Here is a 22,747-nt window from a genome sequence, read left to right as displayed (position 1 = left end):
ATCTACTTTTGTCTGTATGCATTTACCTATTCTATATATTTCGTATAAGTGGGGTCATAAAATATTTATCTTTTTGTGTCTGACTTATTTCACTTAATATAATGTTTTTAAAGTTAATTCATGTGGTAGCAGGTTTGCATTTCTCTTTATGGCTGAATAATAATTCACTATATGTGTGTGTGTATGTGTGTGTGTGTGTGTGTGTGTGTGTGTGTGTGTGTGTGTGTGTCTGGAGCCCTGGTGGCACAGTGGTTTAAGTTCTCTGTTGCTAACGAAAAAGTCAGCAGTTCAAGCCCACCAGCCACTTCACTGGAGAAAGATGTGGTAGTCTGCTTCCACAAAGATTTACAGCCTTGGAAACCCTATGAGGCAGTTCTCCTCTGTCCTATAGGGTTGCTATGATCAGAATTGACCGAATGGCAGTGGATTGGGTTCTTTGGGGGTGTGTGTGTGTATATATATATATATATATATATATGTATGTATACAGTGGAATATTATTTTTATTTATATATAATTCATATATATATAATTATATATAATTTTGTAGGGTGTCTTTTCACTTTCTTGATAATGCCCTTTAATACACAAATGCTTTTAATTTTGATGAGGTCCAATTTATCTTTTTGTTGTTGTTTCTTGTGCATTTGGTGTCTTATCTAAGAATTTATTGACAAAAACAAGGTCCTGAAGCTTTACCCCTATGTTTTCTTCTAAGAGTTTTATGGTTTTAGCTCTTATATTTCAGTCATTGATCCATGTTAAGGTTAATTTTTGCATAATTTATAACTTTAAATTATATATATATATATATATATATAGGAGTTACTGGGTGGCACAGATGGTTAAGTGCTCACCTAGTAACCAAAAAATTGACGGTTCCAGTCCACCCAGAGGTGCCTTGGAAGAAAGTCCTGGCGATCTATTTCTGAAAGGTCACAGTCCTTGAAAACCCTATGGAGCACAGTTCTACTCTGAAATACATGAGGTCTCCATGAGTCAGAACTGACTCAATGGCAACTGGTTTGGAGTCCTTGGGTGGTGTAAACAGTTAACATGCTTGGATGCTAACTGAAGAATGCTGTGATTGCTATTTTAAGTCAGATTTGACAGTGGCAACTGCCGTAACTGAATTAAGACACCTTAACTACAGTGGGGCTGACTGGACACCGTGGTGGTAGGAGCCAAGTGGTGGCACTCAGTCAACAAAGACAAGGTGGGTGTGGTTGCCGTAACGGACAGCAGAGTCAAAGCAGTAATCAGAATAGTCTGACTCAAATGGACTTGTGACATTGCCTGCTTAGTTATGGTACCCCTATGACTTAAATAGATAGGAAATCTACTAAATATTTACTTGATCTGTACAAGCAGAATAATTCTAGGTCAAGTGAACAGCAGTCTAACTCTAATCACCAGAATAGAGAATCACAGCACCTCAATCAATTCTCAGATTTTGAGCCAGTTTACAGACCCATAACCACTTGAATGAAGGGGACAGTAGATCCCCTTGAGAAAGGACCCCACTATACTGCCAAACATTTATACCGTTAACCTTTCTCCCAGCCTTCCTCAAGGGGATCTATGACCTTTTATGGGAGTAACTGTTCACTAGGGAAAAGGAAATAATCAGATTTTTGGGAGATTACTGGATACTGGCTCTAAATTGACACTAATTTCAGGAGACCCAAAATGTCATTGTGGCCCACCTGTCAGAATGGCAGCATATGGAAATCAGGTTATTAATGGAGTCTTAGCTCAGGTTCATCTCACAGTGTGTCCAGTGGGTCCCCGAACCCATCCCGTAGTGATTTCCCCAGTTCCAGAATACATAATTGGAACAGATAAAGTTTTTAACTAGGAGAACCCCCACGCTGGATTTCTGACAAGTGGAACAAGTGCTTTTATGGTAGGAGAAGCCAACTGGAAGCCATTCTAACTGCTCATACCTAGGAAAATAGTAAACCAGAAGCGATACCACATTCCTGGATGGATTATAGAGATTACTGCCACCATCAAGGACATGAAGGATATAGGGGTGGTGATTCCCACCACATCCCCATTCAACTTGCCTGTTTGGCCTTTGCAAAAAACAGATTTTGTAGAATGACAGTGGATTATTGAAAACTTAACCAGGTGTTGACTCCAATTGCAGCTCCTGTTGCGGATGTGGTTTCATTGCTTGATCAAATTAATACATCTCCTGGTACCTGGTATGCAGCTATTGATCTGGCCAATGTCTTTTTCTTGATTCCAGTTTTGAAGGAACACCAGAAGCAGTTTGCCTTCAGCTGGCAAGGCCAGCAATATACCTTCACTGTCCTGCCTCAGTGGTATATTAACTCTCCAGCCCTACGTCATAATTTAGTCTGCAGGGACTTTGATCACCTTTCCGTTCCACAAGACATCACCCTGGTCCGTTACATTAATGTCCATGACATTATTCTGATTGCACCTAGTAAGGAAGAAGCATCAATGACTCTGGAGTTACTGGTAAAACATATGTGTGCTAGAAGATGGGAAATGAATCCCACAAAAATTCAGGTGCCTTCCACTTCAGTGAAATTTCTAGCAGTCCAGTGGTATGTAGCATGTAGTATGTAGCAAGTTGTTACACCTGGCCTCTCCTACAACTAAAAAGGAGGCACAATGCCTGGTGGGCCTCTTTGGATTTTGGAGGCAACATATCCCTCATTTGAGTGTGCTACTCAAAAAGCTGGAGCCCTGGTGGTGCAGTGGTTAAGAGCTTGGCTGCTAACCAAAAGATCAGCGGTTCGAATCCACCAGTCACTCCTTAGAAACCCTATGGGGCAGTTCTACTGTGTCCTATAGGGTTATTGTGAGTTGGAATCAGCTTGACAGCAACAGATTTGGTTTGGTTTTTTTGGTACTTGAAAAGCTTCTAGTTCTGGGTGGGACCCAGAACAAGAGAAGGCTCTGCAACAGGTTCAGGCTTTCGTGCAAGCCGCTCTGCCACTTGGACCATATGATCCAGCTGATACAATGGTGTCTGAAGTGTCAGTGGCAGATAGAGATGCTGTTTGGAGCCTTTGACAGGCCCCTGTTCGTGAATCACAACGCTACCCTTAGGATTTGGAGTAAAGCCCTGCCATCCTCTGCAGATAACTATTCTCCTTTTAAGAAACAGCTTTTGCCTTGTTACTGGGCCTTAGCAGAGACTGAACACTTAACCATGAGTCACCAAGTCACCATGAGGCCTGAGCTGTCCATCATGAACTGGGTGTTGTTTGACCCACAGAGTCATAAAGTTGGACGTGCACAGCACGTCATTAAATGGAAGATATATATATGAGATCGTCCCCAGGCAGGACCTGAAAACACAAGTAAGTTGCATGAGGAATTGGCCCCAATGCCCATGGTCTCCACTCCTGTCACATTACCTACCCTCTCCCAGTGTGCACCTGTGGACTCATAGGGAGTTCCTTATGATCAGTTGACTGAAGAGAACACTCCTGCCTGGTTTACAGATGGTTCTGTTCGATGTGCAGACACCACTCAAAAATGGACAGCAGCAGCACTACAGCCCCTTTCTGGGACCTCCCTGAAGGACAGTGGTGAAGGGAAATCCTCCCAATGGGCAAAAGTTCAAGCAGTGCACCTGGTTGTTCACTTCGCTTGGGAGGAGAAATGGCCAGATGTGCTATTGTATACTGATTCATGAGCTGTGGCCAGTGGTTTGGTTTGATGGTCAGGGACTTGGCAAGAACATGACTGGATAATTAGAGACAAGGAGGTATGGGGAAGAGGTATGTGGATAGACCTCTCTGAATGGGCCAAAGAAGTGAAGATGTTTGTGTCTCATGTGAATGCCCACCAAAAGGTGACCTAAGCAGAAGAGGATTTTAACAATCAAGTAGATAGGATGACACATTCCTTTTAAACCAGTCATCCTCTTTCCCCAGCCACTCTTTCTTTGCCTAATGGGCTTATGAAAAAGTGGCCATGGTGGCAGGGATGGAGGTTATGCATGGGCTCAGCAACATGGACTTCCACTCACCAAGGCCAGCTTGTCTACAGCCACTGCTGAGTGCCCAGTCTGCCAGCAGCAGAGACCAACACTGAGTCTCCGATACGCCAACATTCCTCGAGGTGATCAGCCAGCAACCTGATGGCTGGTTGATTTCATTGGACTGCTTTCACCATGGAAAGGGCAGCGTTTCATGCTTACTGGAACAGACACTTACCCTAGATATGGATTTGCCATCCCTGCATGAAATGCTTCTGCCGAAACTACCATCCGTGGACTCACAGAATGCCTTATCCACCGTCATGGTATCCCTCACAGCATTTCTTCCGACCAAGGGACTCACTTCACAGCAAATGAAGCACGGCAGTGGGCCCATGCTCATAGAATTCACTGGTCTTACCATATTGCCCATCATCCTGAAGCAGCTGACTTGATAGAACAATGAAATGACCTCCTGAAGACACAATTACGGCACCAGCTAGGTGGCAGTACTTTGCGAGGTTGGGGCAGTGTTCTCTAGGAGGCTGTATATGCTCAAAACCAGAGTCCAGTATATAGTGCTCTTTCTATCATAGCCAGTATTCACGATTCCAGGCATCAGGGGGTGGAAATGGGAGTTATTTCCCCTAGTGACCCACTTGCAGATTTTTTGTTTCCTGTCCCTGCGGCCCTATGCTCTGCGGGTCTAGCGGTCTTAGTTCCAAAGGGAGGAATGCCCCTATCTGGAGACACTGTACGGATTACATTGAAGTAGAAGTTAAGAATGCCACCCAGCCACTTTGGGCTCTTTGTTTCTCTGGATCAACAGGCAAAGAAGGGAGTTATCATATTTGTTGGTGTGATTGATCCTGACTACCAAGGGGAAATAGGATTGATGTTGAAGAATGGAGGTAAAGAGTAGTATGTCTGGCATGTGGGAGATCCCTTAGGGCATCTGTTAGCACCTTAGTCCTTAAAGTGACATATTTGCTTTTTAACACTTTAAAGAGGTCTTTTGCAGCAAATTTGCCCAATCCAATACATCGTTTCATTTCTTGTAGTGCTGCTTCCCATGGGTGTTGATTGTGGATCCAAGTAAAATGAAATCCTTGACAACTTCAACCTTTTCTCCGTTTATCATGATGTTGCTTACTGGTCCAGTTGTAAGGACTTTTGTTTTCTTTATGTTGAGGTGTAATCCATACTGAAGGCTGTAGTCTTTGATCTTCATCAATAAGTGCTTCAAGTCCTCTTCAATTTCAGCAAGGAAAGTTGTGTCCTGTGCATATCACAGGTTGTTAATCAGTCTTCCTCCAATCCTGATGCTGTGTTCTTCTTCATATAGTCCAGCTTCTCTGATTATTTGCTCAGCATACAGATTGAATAGGTATGGTGAAAGGATACAACCCTAACCACACCTTTCCTGATTTTAAACCATGCAGTATCCCCTTGTTTTGTTCAAACAACTGCCTCTTGGTCTATGTACAGGTTCCACATGAGCACAGTTAAGTGTTCTGGAATTATATATATGAATATATATGCAACACACTCAAATATGTATATACATACACCTTTACAGATAAACCTCTAAATGCACACGCATGTACTCACATATGCCTTCCTATACACATATATGTATAGAAATATACCTGTATAACCACACTCATATTTTTTGTTATTACTGTTGTTGCAAAAATTGTATATGTTTTAGCATTTACCGAAATTGTCCCTTATTCTTGAGTATTACTTAGTGTCTTCATTTGCCTTGGTCAGGTTGTGCAGACATCACCTATATTGGGTATTGCTTTTCCTATCACCAAAAATAACAAGTGTCTGCTATCTAGAACGTGACAGGGAGCAAAAGCCCATGAGTCTTTCCAGAAAGTCCACTTATATATTCGATGCAGGCCACACCCCCAAGGAAATTCCCTTTCAACTGATTGGCTACTTACAGCAGATCCTATCATGGAGGGGATCACATTATATCAAATCTCCTCATGGAGGTGATCACATCATCATACAACTGCCAGACTACATCATAACTGTCAAACCACTGAAAATCATTGCCCACCCAAGTTGACACACAATCTTAACAATCATAGCGCCATACTGTTTTCCATAGTGGTTGCACCTTTTGACAATCTTACCAACAGTATATAAGAGTTCCAATCTGCTCACTGTGTTGCCAGCATTTGTTGCTTTCCGTTTTATTGGTCAGCGTCATTTTTGCAAGTGTGAGATGGTATCTCATTGTAGTTTTGATTTGCATCTCTCTAATTGCTAATGATCACGAGCATCTCTTCATGTTTTTTAGCTGCCTGAATGTCTTCTTTGGTGTAGTGCCTCATGTCTTTTGCCCATTTTTTGATTCGATTGTATTTTGTGGTTCTGTTTGTATGACTGCCTCTTAGTCTCTGTACAGCTTACCCATGAGCACAATTAAGTGTTCTGGGATTCCCATTCTTTGCAATGTTATCCATAATTTGTTATGATCCAAACAGTCAAATGCCTTTGCATAGTCAATAAAACACAGATTGCTTTCAGCTAAGATCCATCTGACATCAACAATGATATTCTTCATTTCACATCCTCTTCTGAATCCGGCTTGAATTTCTAGCAGTTCCCTGTTGATGTACTGCTGCAACTGCTTTTGAATGCTCTTCAGCAAAATTTTACTTGTGTGTGATAATAATGATATTGTTCGATAATTTCCACATTCGGCTGTATCACCTATCTTTGGAATGGCCACAAACATGGATCTCTTCCAGTTCTTTGGCCAGGTAGCTGTCTTCCAAATTTCTTGGCATAGACAAGTGAGCACTTCCAGTTCTACATCTGTTTGTTGAAACATCTCAACTGATATTCCGTCAATTCCTGAAGCCTTGTTTTTCACCAATGCCTTCAGTGCAGCTTGGACTTCTTCCTTCAGTACCATCAGTTCCTAATCATAATCTACCTCCTGAAATGGTTGAATGTCGACCAATTCTTTTTGGTACAGTGACTCTGTGTATTCCTTCCATCTTCTTTTGATGCTTCCTGCATTGGTTAATATTTTCTCCGTAGAATCCTTCAGTATTGCAACTCGAGGCCGGAATTTTCTCTTCAGTTCTTTCAGCTTGAGAAATGCCGAGCATGTTCTTTCCTTTTGGTTTTCCAACTCCAGGTCTTTGCACATTTCATTATAATACTTTACTTTGTCTTCTGGAACCGCCCTTTGAAATCTTCTGTTCAGCTCTTTTACTTCATCATTTCTTCCTTTTGCTTTAGCTACTGTACGTTAGGGAGCAAGTGTCAGAGTCTCTTCTGACATCTATTTTGGTCTTTTCTTTCTTTCCTGTCTTTTTAATGACCTCTTGCTTTCTTCACATATGGTGTCCTTGATGTCATTCCACAACTCGTCTGGTCTTTGCTCATTAGTGTATAATGAGTCAAATCTATTCTTGAGATGGTCTCTAAATTCAGGTAGGATATACTCAAGGTCACACTTTGGCTCTCGAGGACCTGTTCTGTTTTTCTCCAGCTTCAACTTGAACTTGCATATCAGCAATTAGTGGTCTGTTCCACAGTTGGCCCCTCACATTGTTCTGACTGATGACATTGTGCTTTTCCATCGTCTCTTTCCACAGATGTACTTAATTTGATTCTAGGAGGTCTGTGTATAGTTGCTATTTATCTTGGTGAAAAAAGATAGTTGCAATGAAGAAGTTGTTGATCTTGCAAAATTCTATCATGCTGTCTCCAGTGTCATTTCTGTCACTGAGGCCATATTGTCCAGTTAATGATCCTTCTTCTTTGTTTCCAACTTTTGCATTCCAGTCACCAGTAATTATCAATGCATCTTGATTGTATGTTTGATCATTTTCAGACTTCAAAAGTTGGTAAGAATCTTCAATTTCCTCCTCTTTGGCATTAGTGGTTGGTGCATAAATTTGAATAACAGCCATATTAACTGGTCTTCCTTGTAGGAGAGTGGATATTATCCTATCACTGACAGCGTTGTACTTTAGGATAGATCTTGAAATATTCTTTTTGACGATGACTGCAACGTCATTCCTCTTCAATTTGTCCTTCCCAACATAGTATACCGTATGATTTTCCAATTCAAAATGGTCAATACCAATCCATTTCAGCTCATTAATGCCTAGGATATCAATGTTTATCCATTCCATTTCATTTTTGACAACTTCCAATTTTCCTAGGTCCGTTATTTCGTACATTCCACATTCCTGTCATTAACAGATGTTTGCAGCTATTTTTCCTCATTTTGAGTTGTATCGCATCAGCAAATGAAGGTCCCGAAAGCCTGACTCCATCCACGTCATTAAGGTTGACTCTACTTTGAGTAGACAGCTCTTCCTCAGTCGTATTTTGAGTACCTTCCAACCTGAGGAGCTCATGTTCTCACACTCTATCAGACAGTGTTCCACTGCTGTTCATAAGGTTTTCATTGAATTAGCCATTAGAGTAATGCAGATCAAAATCACAATGAGATACCCCTTCATTCCCATTAGGATAGCTAAAATTAGAAGACATGGAAAATAACAACTGTTGGCAAGGATATGGAGAAATTGGAACCCTCACCCATTGCTGGTGGGATTGCAAGTTGGTGTAGCCACTCTGAAAAACGATATGGCAATTCCTCAAAAATTTGAATACAAAGCTACCATATGACCCAGCAATTCCGCTCTTAGGTATATATCCAGGAGACTTGAAAGCAATGACACAAACAGACACAGGTACATCAGTGTTCACTGCAGCACTAATCAAAATAGTCAAGAGGTGGAAACAATCCAAATATCCATCAACAGATGAATGGATAAACACAGTGTGAGACATACATACAATATTACTCTGCCATAAAGAGAAATGAAGTCTTGATACATGCCACAACATGGATGAACCTTGAAAACATTATACTGAGTGAAAGTAATCAGTCATAAAAGGACAAATACTGTATGATTTCACTTTACAATATAATAGTGGGCAAATGTATAGAGATTAGAGTTTAATAGTGATTATCAGGGGCAGGAGGATTAGGGAAAGAGGGGAATCATTGTTTAGGTAGAACTGAGTTTTTGTTTATGAGGATGGAAAATTTGGCAATGGATATGGAGATAGTTGCATAACATGATTGATGTAGTTGATTTTATTGACTTATTCATGTGAAAAATGTTACTTGGCAATTTTTTTTTATATTTCTTTAACAATAAATTTTTTTCATTAAAAGACACTAAAGGGATAGCAATATTATAATTTTAAGCATTTGTAACCTCTTGAGTTTCATTGAAAATTTGAAAGCTGTTGACATTAATGCATCTAAATTACTGTGACTTCTGACGTTTTCTAGCAATCTGGAAAGTTATATGACTTTACATTGCACCTGTAAAGGAATGATGAAGAACTTTGGTTTCAAAACGAGAATGGTAGTAGATCATTACAAAGTGTACAGTCTACAAAGGTAGGCTTCATATATATAGTCCTGCTATTTGTATTCTATATCAAATGTTAAATAGGAAAGAATTATTACAAGAGAAGAGAAAGAATTGATATAATTTTAACTGGCAGTGTTTACTGATATGTTTGTGTATTATTTCTAACAAATTATGTACTGTCCTTTAGTTGTTTTAGTTGTTTGGATGATGCCATTTTGTTTTGCTGGTCAACCCCATGTGTGAATACATGAAGGGAGGAGGTTTAGCTCAGGCTCTAGGATTAGACTGCCTGGTTTTATGTGTTGTCCCTGCCATGTGCCAGTCATGCCGCTAGTCAAATTGCCTACCTTGTCTGAGCCTCTATTTCTTCATAAGGGAAAAATAATTGTGCCCACCTCATAGAGTTATAGTGAGGAATGTATGAGATAATTCCTGGGAAGTGCTTAGCACAATGCTTGGCATACAGTAAATACTCAGTAAATGTTAGCTATTATTATCATTGTTGTCAATGTTGTTATCTTCGTCTACAGCATCGTTTCTTAACTCTGGTGGACCTAAGGGCCTCCTTTTGTAACAAATGTTTGGTAACGCCTCCTTTAATATTATAAAAATGAAAATCAATGATACTATAACACACATACAAACACATACTTTTGAAAAATCAATATTATTCCTTAATGATAATGTAAACGTGAAATTAAAAAATAATCTAGGACTGCTGCCTATGGCCACTATATCAGTTACCAAGACTGCCCTCATGTTCATAGATTGGCTAGAAGGACTCACGTGACTCAGCAAATACTTGCACTCGGGTCTAAGATTTATTTTAGTGATGTAATAACAATAAACAGCTGGGTCATAAAGGAAAAAGACAGATGGAATCTGGAGAAATTCCTATGCAGACTTTCTTATTCTTTCTCCCTCCCATGAGGAGTCACAGAGAGCACACTCTTCCACAGAAACAAAATTACAGCAGCACACGTGTGATATTTCTGCCCAAGGAAGTCCATTAGACATTCAATGTCCAGAGTTTTTATTGGTGGCTGGTCACATAGGCATCCTCTGCCTAGTATGTACCCAAATTCCAAATTCCCAGAAGAAAAGAAGGTGTTCAGTAAAAACCACATTGTTTGCACTGTCTAGGCACAGTGAGCCACCCTTATCAAGTTACCTGTTGACTGGGAACACTTTGAGAACTAAGTTTCCAGACACCCTCCAAGAGTCAGCCTTGCAAGCAGGGCTTTCCAAGGATTGCATCCTCAGGCCTGCTACATTAACTTTTCTGCACAGCCACGTTGCAAAATCGCAGGGTGAATGGCATGCCCTAGAGTTGTGCAACATGACAGCCCCAAAGAAATTTATAATAAAACAATGTGAATTTCGATATATGAACGCTTCCAAAGAAATTTATAACAAAACAATATGAATTTCGATATATAAACACTCCCCATGACTACACTATAAGATACAGTGACAGAATCAGATGCTTGTGTCAACAGCTAATACCACTGTATTAGATACATATGTAGCCTGATACATGTATATCGTATTGGCAAGTCAAATAACACCACTAATGTGACCATTGGTGGTATTATTTTCAGAAATGGCAAATAACTCTTGATAAAGTACTACAAAGTATAGTACATTTCTTCTTCAACTTCCATAATAGTTTTATTCCTGGAAAATTTTGTGCTTATTAAAGTCATCTTGTCTGGAGAACTGGAAAGGGTCAACCAGAATGCTCCTTAGAAGCAAGGATGGCAAGACTATGTCTTACATACTTTGGACATAGTATCAGGAGGGATCAGTTCCTGGAGAAGAACATCATGCTTGGTAAAGTACAGAGTCAGCGAAAAAGGGAAAGACCCTCAACGAGATGGATTGACACAGTGGCTGCAACAGTGGGCTCAAGCATAACAACAATTGTGAGGATGGCGCAAGACCAGTCAGTCAGTGTTTCGTTCTGTAGTACATAGGGTCGCTATCAGTCAGAACTGACTCGACGGCGTCTAACAACAACAATTGTCTGCAGTTATCTCTTCTCCCATTCTCTTTGATTTTTTGTATTTTTAACTTTCTTAATTACTTTACTGTCATTTTAGTGAGGTTACAGGATGAAGTAGGGATAACCATGTGTGTACTTTCCTCAAGGTTTAACCAAAAGTCGACATTAGCATGTTTACATGCTGATTAGAAGAATCTAGTAGAGTGCAGTCTGAAATTGATCAAACATGCAATCAGACTGGATTCCATGATTGGAATATGAAAGTTGGAAACAAAGAAGAAGGATCACTAGTTGGAAAATATGGCCTTGGTGATAGAAAAGCTGCTGGAGATAGCATGATAGAATTTTGCAAGACCAACAAGTTCTTCATTGCAAATACCTTTTTTCACCAACATAAATGGCAAACTATACACGTGGACCTCTCCGGATGGAATACACAGGAATCAAACTGAGTACATCTGTGGAAAGAGACGATGGAAAAGCACAATGTCATCAGTCAGAACAAGGCCAGGGGCCAGCCGTGGAACAAACCAGTAATTGCTGATATACAAGTTCAAGTTGAAGCTGGAGAAAAACAGAACAGGTCCTCGAGAGCCAAAGTGTGACCTTGAGTATATCCCACCTGAATTTAGAGACCATCTCAAGAATAGATTTGACTCATTATACACTAATGAGCAAAGACCAGACGAGTTGTGGAATGACATCAAGGGCACCATATGTGAAGAAAGCAAGAGGTCATTAAAAAGCCAGGAAAGAAAGAAAAGACCAAAATAGATGTCAGAAGAGACTCTGACACTTGCTCCCTAACGTACAGTAGCTAAAGCAAAAGGAAGAAATGATGAAGTAAAAGAGCGAACAGAAGATTTCAAAGGGCGGTTCCAGAAGACAAAGTAAAGTATTATAATGAAATGTGCAAAGACCTGGAGTTGGAAAACTAAAAGGAAAGAACATGCTCGGCATTTCTCAAGCTGAAAGAACTGAAGAGAAAATTCTGGCCTCGAGTTGCAATACTGAAGGATTCTACGGAGAAAATATTAACCAATGCAGGAAGCATCAAAAGAAGATGGAAGGAATACACAGAGTCACTGTACCAAAAAGAATTGGTCGACATTCAACCATTTCAGGAGGTAGATTATGATTAGGAACTGATGGTACTGAAGGAAGAAGTCCATGCTGCACTGAAGGCATTGGTGAAAAACAAGGCTTCAGGAATTGACGGAATATCAGTTGAGATGTTTCAACAAACAGATGTAGAACTGGAAGTGCTCACTTGTCTATGCCAAGAAATTTGGAAGACAGCTACCTGGCCAACCAACTGGAAGAGATCCATATTTATGCCTATTCCAAAGAAAGGTGATCCAACCGAATGTGGAAATTATTGAACAATATCATTAATATCACATGCAAGTAAAATTTTGCTGAAGATGTTCCAAAAGCTCCTGCAGCAGTACATTGAAAGGGAGCTACCAGAAATTCAAGCTGGATTCAGAAGAGGACATGGAAGCAGGAATATCATTGCTGATGTCAGATGGATCCTGCATGAAAGCAGAGGATACCAGAAAGATGTTTACCTGTGTTTTATTGAATATGCAAAGGCATTCGACTGTGTGGATCATAACAAATTTGGATAACATTGCAAAGAATGAGAATTCCAGAACACTTAATTTTGCTCATGAGGAACCTGTACATAGATCAAGAGGCAGTCATTCGAACCGAACAAGCGGATACTGCACGGATAAAGTCAGGAAAGGTGTATGTCAGGGTTATATCCTTTGAGCATACTTATTCAGTCCGTATGCTGAGCAAATAACCCGAGAAGCTGGACTAAATGAAGAAGAATGCGACATCAGGATTGGAGGAAGACTCATTAACAACCTGCGTTATGCAGATGACACAACCTTGCTTGCTGAAAGTGAAGAGGACTGGAAGCACTTATTGATGAAGATCGAAGACCACAGCCTTCAGTATGCATTACACTTCAACATAAAGAAAACAAAATCCTCACAACAAGACCAATAAGCAACATCATGATAAACGGAGAAAAAATTGGAAGTTGTCAAGGATTTCATTTTACTTGGATCTACAATCAACACCCATGGAAGCTGCAGTCAAGAAACCAAAAGACGCACTGCACTGGGCAAATTTGCCGCAAAAGACCTCTTTAAAGTGTTAAAAAGCAAAGATATCACCTTAAAGACTAAGGCGCACCTGACCCAAGCCGTGGTGTTTTCAGTCGCCTCATATGCTTGTGAATGTTGGACGGTGAATAAGGAAGACCAAGGAAGAATTGTCGCCTTTGAATTGTGCTGTTGGCGAAGAATGTTGAATATACTATGGACTGCCAAAAGAATGAGCAAATCTGTCTGGGAAGAAGAACAACCAGAATGCTCCTTAGAAGCATGGATGGCGAGACTATATCTCACAGACTTTGGACATGTTATCAGGAGGGATAAGTCCCTGGAGAAGACATCATGCTTGGTAAAGTAGAGGGCGAGCAAAAAAGAGGAAGACCCTCAACGAGATGGATTGACACAGTGGCTGCAACAATGGGCTCAAGCATAACAAGGACTGTGAGAATGGCGCTGGACCGGGCAGTGTTTCGTTCTGTTGTACATAGGGTCGCTATGAGTTGGAACTTATTCGACAACACCTAACAACAACAACAAGTAGAGTGGAAGCAAATGAAGATGTGAGAGGAAAGAATTCATTAATAGTGTAAGTTCCTAAAAAGACCAGTGTCTGGAATCTGGAACACACATGGATGGGTGAGACTTTGATAGGAGGAGGGACATCTTTTTCATTGTAGCTTTGTTTATTTGGGAGGACAACGATTTTTAGTTTTTGTGTGGTAGCTTTTGTTTTCTTTTTGAGGTGTAAGGTAAGGTTACCTTCTAAGAGTTAGGGGAGAGATCAGGGATCTCAGTTTGAGGAAAATGGAGGAAATTGGAAATAGCAGTTTCAGAGAATGGAGAAGTGAGTTGACCAGAGAAAGACTCTCTAGAAGATGTTGAGCATCTAGGTGAGGTTGGTGATTGTGGATATATAGTGACACCAGTCTGATCAGTTGTGTGACTTCCTCCTGCTGGGTTCACCTCACCTAAAAATCCCTGTTACTTTTAAGCTTTCCTCTTGGAGTGTCCTTAAAACCTGCTGATTGAATCATAATAGCTGTGAATGTCACTCTGTAAGGAGTTTAGGTTCTCTCCTTGCTCAGAATCATTTTATTTTCATGATAATTTGATGGAGGATGGGTTTCAACATGAGCTTCAATTGACTCATGCTTACAGAAATACTGGGAAGGCCATGTTCTCTGGCAGCCATCCCCTTGAGCAGATGTTGACAAATTGGTCTGCTGCCTGTTTTTGTTTTACTGAAACATAGTCACAACCATTCATTTGCTTACTGCCTGTGGCTGCTTTTGCTCTACAACAGCAGAGTTGAATAGCTGCAACAGAAACTATATGGCTGGCAAAGCCTGAAGTATTTAGTATCTGGCTCTTTACGGAAAGATTGCCAACCTCTGGTCTAGAGGCAGATGTCTGAATGTGTGTGTGTGATTATATAATTAGAAACAGGGAAGAATATGTATCTAGACTCTAGAGAGAGAAACGGAAAGAGAGACTAAGAGCTCTGCTCTAGTGCCAGAGTCAGTGCCAGTTCAGAATAAGTTACACCAATGTGAAATCATAACTAGGAAAGGTTGGAATAATTGCGGACATCAATTTCTAATTTTGAACTGATTTTTTATCACAAAATTGTATTATCAGTCATCTGTATGCATACTGTTCTGTACATTTTCTCAGTTACTTTAAATTTCTTCAGAGTGTCAACCTCTGGAAGTGGCTTAGATGAAATGACCTTTAAAAGACCTGTTTTTGCAGCCATTCCCTTCAAAGTCCTAGGAGATTTTTACTTAGCTGACTGTACCAACTTAATTATCTTTGCTAATTCATTTTATCAATCAATACCTGGCAAGTCCAAGGGTACTCATCAGTCTATTAACTTTTCCTCCACTTAAGTAAATAAATGCCAATTCAAGTTCTCAGACATTCTTGTTTTAAGTTCTTTATCCATTCCCTTTAATCTTCCTGATGTTGGTTCAATTGTTAATGTCTTCTTCATCACTACTGAACAAACTTTGGTATTGAGCTTTACTATTAAAATAGTGATAGATTATACTTGTGCTCACAATTTATTATTATTCTGTTCCATTTTGGCCTACTCTAACCCACATTATGCACCCTCCCTTCAATATTACTGTAAAGAAGGACTCTCAAATATTTCAAAGTGATGTGATGCTTTCTTGGACATATTTCTAATTTTCCATCACAATTGAAGGGGATAGAGTGCATATAAGTATAATAATTACAAGAAAAATACTGGCGACAAATTCTGAGCCTTCAGGTCAGCAGTTCTGTATCTACTATGTACAGTAAGTCTGAAGGTTAATTTAATGCAACAGCAGTTTGTGATAGATAATCTGCATGTTGGCCAAAACTTTGGTATAACTTCTCATGAATTGCCACTCTAGAATTTAACAATAGTGATTTTGAGATTTTCACTATATGCAAGGAACTTGGTTAGGTCAATGTGTGTGGTAATTTTTTATTTGGATGTATCAAGTTATTTCAATTGGATGGGCTTCAAGGCTGAATCTGCAGGGACAAGGAGTCATTGAGTACAGCGAATCTGGCAGAATCTCAAGCATCTACATATCAACTGTGATTTTGCTGGCTTTGTTATTCTTCATAGTGATATTCCTGAATTTGGGAATTCTCACAAGGTATATGCTGGGCCGCATTATGGCTTTCATTGGTCCTTTCACCTTGTGGGCCCCTTCATGTATAAAAATATTAAAAATTATATTTTATAACTGCATTAGTATAAAAATGAATATAATACAGGCTGTGTTATATTCATTTTTTCTTCTAATTTGAAAAGAAATTAAAACATTTTGTGAGCCTCTAAAAGTATCACGGGCCCTAGGCATTGTGCTGACCGTGTCTAAGGATAAGTTAGCCCTGGATATCTGGACATATCTCTCATGATGTTGTATAGCTGTTTGTGATTTTATCATTGACATATGAATTCTTGATAATGACAAGAATTACATCCTAATAATAACGGGCTCTTTAGAACTACTTTGAAGTGTCCATTTAACACAGCTCATGTTATCTCGCCTTTTTTCCTCAGTTTCAACATAGATGTAAGACTCTTAAAGTCTCAGCTTGCTCTGTTTCATTTTCATTTTCCTCTTAAAACCTTGCTTGTTACTGTTGGGTTCCTTCTCAGACCAGGCCTTTGGCTTGGCATAGTAGTTTTTCGGGCTGAAAAGGTTTCAGATGGTCACGTTTAGTGTCCATTTGACCTCCACTGACAGCATTGAGGAGACATGATAACACAGGCAGGTTTGAAAAGAAAAATCCAGTATCCTTCCTAGTCAGAGCAGTGGGGGGCCTAATGGCTAACAGTAACCAGTTTCATAAAGAGAATTCCGTACAGTGTTGGCATAAACAATCTCGATACTAGTAGGGAAAACAAACTAGTTTTGGGATGGTATAAAAGTTGATTGCTAACTCTTCTTTTTTATGATGTATCATATCTTTCACCTCCTCTATCTGTTTTTGTTTGTTTCATTTCTTTTTCCTAATCTCATTGCCTGCCCTCATCTTCCTTTTATCACTGACATTTTTGATTAATGATCCTTTTCTCCTTTTCCATAGGCCAGTCTTATAGTTTCTTCTAGAAACTTCATTTAAAAATCCCCTCCTTATTCAAGCTGGAGTTCATAACACTAACAACAAACAAACTAACCAATTCCTGTTAATTCCAACTCATTGTGACCCTATGTGTGTCAGAATAGAACTGTGCTCCAGATGGTTTTCAATGGCTAATTTTTTGGTAGGAGATCACCAGGACTTTCTTCTGAGGCATCTCTGGGTACACTCAAACCTCCAAACTTCCAGTTAACAGCTGAGTGTGTTAATTGCACCACCCAGGGATTCCAAAGCCTTTCCTATTCCTTTGTCAGGACTGGAAACAATAGATTTCTCAGGAAAGCTTAATTTCCCTCACTGAGATGGTACTCAGGTCAGAATCTTGGAATAGGAGCTCATATAGAAAGTAACTTCCTTAGAGGTCTTTGGTTACAAGAAAGTAGGCCACAGGTTGTGTTTTACCATTAACTTTGGAGCTAGCCTGAAGGTTAATCAAATTAGTGTCAAAAAGATTCTTTTAAGGTATTTATTATCTATGAATTAAAGCCTAAACCGACTCTACTGCATCATCTTAAACTCCTTTTTCATATTTGTAGCAATAGTAGTAGTAAGATCATCATCATCAGTAGCAAACTCTTACGGAGTGCTTACATTTACCAGATTCTAAGCAATTTGAATGAATTAACACATTTAATTCTCATAACTCTTATAAACTAGGTGCTATTATTATCCCCATTTCACTGAGGTCAGGTAATTTGCCAGAGGTCACAAAGCAAGTAAGTGCGGGTTTAAACCCAGATTGTCATTTTCTCCTGTGTTTCTTGTGAACGATTCCAACAAACTTAAGACATCTCAGTTCTCTTCCATGAAATCTATTTCATTTTATTAGCATACCCAGGAAAATCGATCACAAGTAAGTATCTAACAGGAACATGAAAATCAAGAACTTCCTTCTTTGCATCAAATGTGGTCAGGACAAACATACCAGGAATTGCCTTTATATAAATATCTTCCAATTGCTTTTAATTCTATTATTCCATATTCCATTCCGTTCACTGATGCTATCCCTGGGATTGATATGGTATGGCTTAGAACTTCCTGATTCCTGCCAAGCTAGGCACCTCCTTGACCAATGTCCTTTTTAGAAATCCAAACTATTGATTAGAAAGGATTCTGGCAAGGTGGCCATATTCCAAGAAATAACTCTCCCCAGCAGCCGTGAAACAGTTGTACCCTGCTTATTCTGAAGTGACGTAGGCCTGGGAATAAAGAGTGAAGGGTCTTGCAGTTCTAACATGTTATTCATGTTCCTTCAGTCATCTCATTAAATATAATCTTTATGAATTTGAGTCCTAGAGATCTTAGGACAAAGTACTAATGAATGTGGAATTCCTATTTTTTCAACATACTTACTAATTAAAGTGTTTCAGTTACATATATACACAGGCTTGTGCATGCACATGTGTGCCTGTGTTTGCACACACTCCCCACATCTGCAAAGATAGTTCATGATTACTAAAATCCTTCTATGGTAAGTAGCTGAGATCTTTGTGAAGAGGAGTGCAATTTTGATTTAGGGCATGAAAAGTAAAACAATCCCAAGAAGCCTCAATATTCAGGCTCTTTTATACAAAGTTACAACAAGCTTTTGTTTTTAAAAAACCTCTCTGCTGACCTAATTATTTTCTGCTGAGTAATCTATTCTATCACTGTCAGATGGAGCCAGTATAATTTTAAGCGTGAGATAAGGGTGAGATTTATCAATCTCTATCTTGTAGGCCCAGAGTATGTTTAATAAATTGGGGGTGAGGGTTAACTCTTTGGCCAGGTTTATTATATAAGAAGAAGTAAAAAATAAGGTTCTCAGACAATGCTGGTAAATTGTTTAGTCCCTCTTTTCATTCTATTCTCTGATAAAAGTTCAGTTGTTGGAATCTAGTTATCTCATCAATAAACCAACATTTGTACTAACAAAACAAAAGGGAAGAAAATAAGAAAATGGTGTGTATCAAATGCCTACACAGAGCTGGCAGGTGAATGAGTCACTTAGGCTGAGTGGGGACTATAGTGATATGTAGACCACATACTCTGCCTAAAGGGGGCAGCTTCTCCTCAGTCCCTGTGTACTCTAGTCTTGCTAGAATGTAGGCCAGTGCTGCAAGAGCTTCTGATTTTTAAAGAATCTCTAGGGATTCAGATATTTTTGTGAAATCTCCTCATTTTTTAATATTTTATTTTCTTTTTGGTGAAAGTTTACACAGCAAATTAGATTCCCATTTAACAATTTCCATACATATTATTTAGTGACATTGGTTACATTTTGCACAATGTGCTGACATTCTGATTATTTCCATTCTGGTTGTTCCGTTTCCATTAATCTAGCTTCCCTGCCCCTGCCACCTTACATTCTCATTTTTGCTTTAAGGTAAATGTTGACAGTTTGGTCAAAATCTCCTCATATTTAGACGTTGGCAGTTAATTATGATTTTTGCAAATTGTATAATATAGAGGAGGCGGGGCCAAGATGGCGGAGTAGTCAGATGCTTCTGGTGGTCCCTCTTACAATAAAGACCCAAAAAAACAAATGAATCGATTATATATGACAATCTAGGAGCCCTGAACATCAAAGGGAAAGTTGAGGAATCGGACTGAGTGGCAGGGGGAGGGAGAGATGGTTCGGAAGCAGCAAGGAGTTGCCAGACCTTACCCGGTGAGAGCCTGAGCCCGTCAGGCCTGATCAGCTTGTGGTGCGCGGTGAGGCAGGCAAGCTGCGGCACTCAGGAGGCATTTTCCACGTTGAGAGAGACCCAGAGGCAGACAGTCTACTCGGCCATCCAGAACCAGTGAGAAGCAGCCCTCAATCAGCAAAAAATAAGTATTTGTGTCTGGCCAACCGTGTGGATCAAAAACACACCCCCCTTAGGGAAAACCCTCTCTCCCGTTTACCTCCCTGCTCTGCACTGGGTCTGGGACCGACATCAGCAATTGCTGAGTCCTCTGGGCTGGAAGTAAGACCCGTCACATGCCCTGAGCCATTCTTCTGGCCCTGGAGAGTGAACAAATTAACAAACGGGAAAAAATAATCTGCTGGCTCCCCTAAGCCAGGATTTCAGGGTAGGCACAGCTCCTTTGCCTAGGCACAGGCATAAGGGATCCATGGACTTTGAGAGCCTTTCCCCCTGCATAGCCTTGTGTGGGCCCATTTCAACAGTGTAAGCCTTCATTACTGCAGTACAACAGGGTACATACCTGAAGTCTAACTTCAACTGTTTCAGCTGTGAAGTGGTAGGTTCGTGATATTTGACACTGCTCTGCCCCTTAAGCAGGGTCTTCACCTACCCACATCAGGGGCCTGAGGACTGGAGGCTTCACCCACGCCACCTAGCCACCTGCAACAGGGGCCCAAGAATAAGAGGTGTCCCCCATTCCTTATACCCAACACCACTGGGTGCTCATAGTCCGGCTGGAAAACTCACTCATCTATGCACTCTAGGGAACAGGGACACATTGTCCTCCTGGACACTCGGAGGTAGTCGTCAGCCCCCTGACTTGCTCAGCCTGTGCCCCCTACTGCAGCTGGATGCTTGTGCCTACACCAATCACCCATGTCTGTCTAGAACTGTAGGTGAGAGCGTGCACCAGATCCTTGGTGGCCAACTACCAGGACACCTGAGCTGAATCCATACAGGAGGAGTGGGCAGACTCCTGGGCTCACGTACTTAGTGGCAGGTCTGGCCACCTGTGGGCAGGACATTGGAGCTTCAGGGGCACTGGTGACTGGGATAGCTCACACAAGCAGCCTATTGGGACATATCAAAACAAAACAAAACAGAAGCTAGGACACAGTAAGCAAACATTACATAAATATAATAACTTACTGATGGCTCAGAGACAACAGTCAATATCAAATCACATAAAGAGGCGGACCATGATGGCTTCAGCAACCTCCCAAAATAAAGAATCTAGAAATTTTCTGGAGGAAGAAAATTTCTTGGAATTACCAGAGGCAGAATACAAAAGATTAATACACAGAATTCTTCAAGAGATTAGGAAGGAAATTATGCAAAATGCAGAACATGCAATAGAGGAACTTAAGAAGATAAGAGAAGAGCATAATGACAAATTTAACGTTCTCTAAGAATCCAGAGACAGCAATCAGAAATCCAGAAGATTAACAGTAAAACTGCAGAATTAGACAACTCAATAGAAAGTCATAGGAGCAGAATTGAGGCAATGGAAGTCAGAATTAGTGAGTTTGAAGATAAAGCACTTGACACCAACTTATTTCATGAAAAATCAGATAAAAGGATTTAAAAAAATGAAGAAACCGTAAGAATTATGTGGATTCTATCAAGAGGAATAACCTACAAGTGATTGGAGTACCAGAACAGGGAGGGATAACAGAAAATACAGAGAGAATTGTTGAAGATTTGTTGGCAGAAAACTTCCCTGATATCTTGAAAGGTGAAAAGATATCTATCCAAGATGCTTATCGAACCCCACATAAGGTAGATTCCAAAAGAAGGTCACCAAGGCATATTATAATCAATCTTGCCAAAACCAAAGATAAAGAGAGAATTTCAAGAGTGGCTAGGGATAAACGAAAACTCATCTACAAAGGAGAGTCAATAAGAATAAGCTCGGATTACTCAGCAGAAACCATGCAGGCAAGAAGGCAATGGGATGACATATATAAAGCCTTGAAGGAAAAAAAAAAACTGCCAGCCAAGAATTGTATATGCAGCAAAACTGTCTCTCACATGTGATGGCGAAATTAGGGCATTTCTAGATAAACAGAAGTTTAAGGAATTTGCAAAAAACAAACCAAAATTTCGAGAAATACTAGAGGGAGTCTTCCAGTTAGAAAATCAATAACATCAGATAACAACCCAAGAATAGAACACAGGACAGAGCAACCAGATATGAACTCAGATAGGGAAGTCACAAAAAGAAATCAAAGCTAAAACACTGAAAATAGGGAAACAGATGTCAACATGTAAAAGATGACAACATTAACACAAAAAAAAGGGACTTAAAAATGTAGACACAGATTTTTCATATGGAGAGGAAGTCAAGGCAATATAAAGAAATAAAAAGTGGTTTAAACTTAGAAAAATAGGGGTAAATATTATGGTAACCACAAAGGAAACTAAAAATCCTAGAAGTTAAAATAAAAAACAAGAAAAATATAAAGACTCAGCAAATACAAAATCAAAAACAATGAAAAAGATGAAAAGAAAATAGTAAAGAGAAATAACTCAGCATAGAAAATTAAGGGGAACAAAGAAGCTGTGAACAACACACACAAAAAAGACATCAAAATGACAGCACTAAACTCGTATCTATCAATAATTACACTGAATGTAAATGGACTAAATGCACAAATATAGAGACAGAGACAGGCAGATTGGATAAAATAACACAATCCGTATATATGCTGCTTACAAGAGATACACTTTAGACTTAAAGGCACAAACAGACTAAATCTCAAAAGATGGAAAAAAATATCAAGCAAACAACACTCAAAAAAGAGCAGGAGTGGCAATTCTAATCTCTGACAAAATAGACTTTAAAGTAAAATCCACCACAAAGGATAAGGAAGGACACTATATAATGATTAAAGGGTCAA

General features: G+C 39.8%; 1 protein-coding gene across 1 annotated transcript in view; it reads left to right on the top strand.

The window, feature by feature from the left end:
• The window catches only part of OPHN1 (oligophrenin 1), a 628,143-nt gene that overhangs the window by 397,723 nt on the left and 207,673 nt on the right, over nucleotides 1-22,747 (top strand). The window lies entirely within an intron of this gene.

Source organism: Trichechus manatus, unplaced genomic scaffold (assembly GCF_000243295.1).
Source record: "Trichechus manatus latirostris isolate Lorelei unplaced genomic scaffold, TriManLat1.0 scaffold00070, whole genome shotgun sequence".
In the NCBI taxonomy this organism is placed as follows: domain Eukaryota; kingdom Metazoa; phylum Chordata; class Mammalia; order Sirenia; family Trichechidae; genus Trichechus; species Trichechus manatus.
The sequence above is the reverse complement of the archived record's forward strand: the minus strand, read 5'-3'. Positions and strand labels throughout refer to the sequence as shown.